Source organism: Canis lupus, chromosome 6 (genome assembly GCF_048164855.1).
Source record: "Canis lupus baileyi chromosome 6, mCanLup2.hap1, whole genome shotgun sequence".
In the NCBI taxonomy this organism is placed as follows: Eukaryota; Metazoa; Chordata; class Mammalia; order Carnivora; family Canidae; genus Canis; species Canis lupus.
This window is the reverse complement of record NC_132843.1, coordinates 21,530,983-21,535,968: the sequence shown is the minus strand read 5'-3', so window position 1 is coordinate 21,535,968 and position 4,986 is coordinate 21,530,983. Positions and strand designations below refer to the sequence as shown.

General features: G+C 37.1%; 1 pseudogene; it reads right to left on the bottom strand.

The window, feature by feature from the left end:
• Positions 1 to 271: 271 nt before the first annotated feature.
• On the bottom strand, positions 272 to 1,337 carry LOC140634865 (nucleophosmin pseudogene; annotated as a pseudogene).
• Positions 1,338 to 4,986: the final 3,649 nt, after the last annotated feature.

The following is a 4,986-nucleotide window of genomic DNA, read 5'->3' as shown; positions in this document are numbered from 1 at the left end:
TATTTCATATGTATATTTTGTCTCCCCACCATTTCTATTTGTCTGACTATCACTACTACTCTATTCTATCATAACATTCCATACAGACTTAAAACCAAGCAAAGGATGAAGTTCCATCTTTAAAAGCTAAATTTAATGCATTTTGGACAATATGTTCTTGGCAATGGAACTTGAGCAATATTTATCAGATATGGTAGGGAAAGTTGTCACTCTGTGTTATAAAAAGGATGTCCCGATATTTACTGTTACAGAAATGAAATGATGGGAAATTTTAACATAAATTATTTAAACTATTTTTTAAGATTTTTATTTATTTATTCATGAGAGACTGAGAGAGAGGCAGAGGGAGAAGTAGGCTCCCTATGGGGAGGTCTTGATCGCAGGACCCTAAGATCGTGACCTAAGCCAAAGGCAGACACTCAACCACTGAGCCACCCAGGTGCCACTTAAACTATTTTAATAGACTTCCTCCACTGCCAGAGATCTTGAATAACCTCCTGGTCAGTCATCTGAAAGAAACTCTTTACATAATTGATGAACTTGGCTTCCACTCTGGAGAAAGAACTACCTTTTTCTACATGCAATCGTAATTTGACTTTAATGTCCTTTATAGGACTAGGTCTTTTGGGTTTTCTCGTAGTATTTTTCCTGTTTTTTGAAAGGTTGGGGACCTTTTGATCTCGGTGTTGATGGTTTTGAGTCTTTCATTCTGGTTTGCATTCTTGGCTGGAGTACCTCATATAGACTCTTTACTGGACCTTTTTCTTCTGCTTCTCCCTCCTTATCATGTTCATCATCATCTTCATCATCATCATCATCTTCTTCATCATCATCATCATCATCATCTTCATCATCATTTTCACTAACGCCAATTTTTTCCCCCTGTGGAAATGTGCTACCACTTCCAAGGTTAGACTGCTTTCCAGATATGCTAAGGAGTTTCACATCTTCTTCCTCTTTACTTTACTCTGCATCTTCCCCCAAAGCTACTAAGTGCTATCCACCATTATGCACAGGCCCTGAACAACATGTCTATTTTAAGACCACAAGTGGTGTTATTTCAAAGCCCCCAAGGGAAATGTTGGCTGTGCAGACATTTTCAAAGTTTCCAGTGTGACTTCCATTGGACTGCCTTTGTACTTCATTGCCTTTGCTTCAACAATGTGCAATTCATCCTTTGCACCAATCCATAAACTGACTGTTATTAAAGATAACTGGTGCTCGTTTTCATCATTATCCATCTTTAAATGGTCATCTTTGTCAGCCTTTAGTTCACAACTGACAAGATAGATCTGGGGTCTCAAAGGGCTCATATACATGTCCATCAAATCATCCATGGGGTGGTGGCACACACATAGGAGGTTAAAGGCAGACGAGGGGATCCCTGAGTGGATCCGCGGTTCAGCACCTGCCTTTGGCCCAGGGTGTGATCCTGGAGTCCCGGGATCATGTTGGGCTCCCTGCATCTACCCTGCTTCTCCCTCTGCCTGTGTCTCTACCTCTCTCTCTGTCTCTCTCTATCATGAATAAATAAATAAAATCTTAAAAAAAAAAAAGAAGGCAGACAGAGATAAACTGCTATTATGCCGGAGAACAGCCAAGCAGGATAGAATCAAACTAGGGAAAACAAGTTTTCTATGCTCTTAACACTTATTTTATGACTAAATAAAATGCAATCATATGGGTAAAACCATTATTATCGCTTTTCACATTCACATTTCCTGGAGATTATTAATTTTATCCACTATTTAATTCAAAAGTATTTCTTGAGCTCCTCTTATATTCTCATGGCCTCTAGTAGACACTGGATACAAGGGCAAAACAAACAAACAAAAACCCTGCTCTGATAGAATTTATTCTTTTGTAGGAGGATACAGATAATTAGTTAATAAATATATAATTTAATATAAGCATTATGAAGAAATGAAGTAGAATAAAGTGATAGAAAATGATGAATTTTTCTATATTTTCAAAAGGTTGGTCAGAGATGCTTTTTTTTTGTTGGAGTGATAATGTTTGAGGAGAAAGTAGAAAGCAGTGAGAAGTAAAGTTATTTGGCTATTTGAAGGAAGAGAGTCCCAGGCAGTTGGGAAAGTAAATGCAAAGTAAAGTCTTGAGGCAGTTGCTTGACATGCTCAAGAAGCATCAAGGATCAAATGGCTGGAGGAACCCAATGGTTAAGGAGATCCGATAGGGATTATGAAAAGAAGCAGCAGGAACTCAGATCTTACAAACCATAGTGATTCTTGAATTTTACTTTAAGTTTATAGGGAAGTAGTTGAATTACTTTGATCATAAAAATGATATGCTTAGATTTATATTTTGACAAAATTTTTCTAGTTGCCTTATGGAGAGCATCTTCTGGGGTGGGAAGTCAAAACTGCCACCAGAGAAACCAGGTAGAGGCTACTGCAGAGTTCAGGCAAGAGAAGATGGTGACTCAGAGCAGAATGATAGTGGTTTAAGTGGTAAGATATAAATGGTTTGATTATTTGGAATATATTTTGAAGGTAGAGCCAATATGACTACCTGATGGATTGCATGTCAAGTATAAGAGAAAGAATTAAGGTTAATCTGTAGTTTTTATTTTCCAGCAATGTTTTATTAGATTGTCCAGGGCCGTTGTCCAGTGGTTTAACCTAGATCTAACTGAGAAATCCCATTCTCAAGAGTGAAATGTCCTCACTTGTTATCATGGAGGACAGAAACTGAATGTCTGAATGTCTGACTATATATTTGAATGAATGTCTGAATGTCTGAATGAATGTCTCCTATATATTTTATTGTGATGGGAAAACTCCTTCAAATTTAAATATTTTCCTCTTTCTTGCACACTCTATTTCTCAGAATGGCATTTCTCCATACTATTCTGAGAGGGCAGTATCTACTAACCTACAATACCACTGCAAAGACTGCCAGGTGGTTTTATCTATTATCACATTCTGGAAACTACCTGCTTGTTGAACATTTCCGCTTGGGGAAGAACAGCTACTATATGAGTTTATCCTATTATGGTGTTACTCTTGGGATGAAGCCCAGGAGTAGTGGGTTTCTGCTTTTTGTTCCTACCAATGCTGGGAGGAGTCTGTTACTTTGGCTTGCTACATGTGGAAGACATCACTCCTAGATGGAATCCTGCTGCTATGTTGGATTTCTGCTTTATGTGTCCACTGATTTTCTGGGTTATAACATGATCTTCTCCATTTATAGTGAAAGGAATAACTAATTATGCCTGTAAGACTAGTGAAAGGATTTCCAGAACAGATGGTATTTGAGCTGGCTATTTATAGGATGAATTGCAACCTGCTTTATGGTGAAGGGCAAGGGAAGGATATTTTAGGTTATAGACAAAAATATCTGCAAAAGCTGGATTCAAAACTAGATATTTTTCATATTCAAAGCCAAGTATGCAATGGTGTCTCTGGAATTATTAGTGTATAAGACCTTCAAAAGAAGAATTTAGATGCCACATCAAAGAATTTTTACCTTATAATATGATGATGTCAAAACAGAGTTACATGATTAGATTTAGATGATAATTGTTGTACCCTAAACATTGTATTAATCACAAAGCCTTCTGCCAACTTCCTGATTTGTCCCCAGAATCAAGGGAATTCACTCAGACCGATCATAGAACTCACTTCACAAGAAATTGTGTTTTAGAAGTAGTTTTCCCTCTTTCTTTAAAGAGGGTTGAGTCCCCAAATGATTCAGCAATGAAGATAAGCAGTCAACCCCCTGAATATCCTGGCTTAGTTCCCTCTCCCACTCCAGGGCCTGATTCTCAGCCATATGACTTGGATTTCTTTCAGACTTTATTCTCAGGCCTATTTTAGAAGGTTCTTTCAATGATCAAGTTCTGCCTAAAAAATCCCACCAATTCTGTCTTGCATCTATAATACTCAAGAGCCAGTACATTTGTGTTTATTTCCATAAAGGGCCAGATATTAAACATTTTAAGTTTTGTGGGTTATATGGTCTCTATCATAACTACTCAACTCTCCGGTGTAAAAGCAGGCACTGACAATAAGAAAAAGAATTGAGCCTGACTCTGTTCCATTAAAACTTTATTTATAAAAACAAGAAGTAGGCTAGATTTAGCAAGAGGCTATAATTTTTTATTCCTGATCTAGACCTTCTTGAATTTCAAAGCCTGCTTGAGACTCAACTGAATTTATTACACTTGATTTCATGGAATTGATTTCTATGTGTTGATTTTATCCTTAGGACAATTACCTGGCTCCCATTATATTATTCTCACAAAAATCCTTCTAGTTATTCTTGTACTATAGCAGTATGACTAATTTTGCTCCCAAATTTCTGTGCAGCTAATCCTAATTACTATGTGACACTGAGAAAAGGTAATATGGCAGGAGCTCAGGATACTGATTATGAGGGCCAAAATAACGAAAGGTGATGGTAATTGGAAGATAATATTATCTAATGTTTATAAATGTCTACTGTGTGTTGGACACTAGTCGTTTATATATAAAAAGTCATTTACTACTCACAATAATGCTATGAGTTACTATCTTCTCTACTTAAAAGACAAGGGAACTGAAACAGATAGACAAACTAAGAAACCTGTCCAAGATCAAACAGTTGGTAAGAGGTGTGGCCAGCATACAGACCCAGGAAGTTCAGCTCCAGAATCAACATTCTTAACCACTATACTCTGCTGAGAGGCACTGCAGAATGAGAAAATTCCCTGAGGAAATGATCAGCACTCAGCAACCAGTTAGATACACCGAGAGTGGCAGAAAAAAACTGAGGATAAGTTGCAAATCATTTAATTGGGAGATTAGTTAGAGAGTACAAGAACATCTTTGTTGACTATGTTAATTTTTCATTTATTTTGTAAACAGTTTTCTACCAGTTTCAAAGTACATTTCTCATTGAGGAAAGTAATGACAGACTTCATTAGATGGTTCCTAGCAGGAAATATAGGCCTAAAATCACTTTAATCTATCACTGCTTCTCAAAACC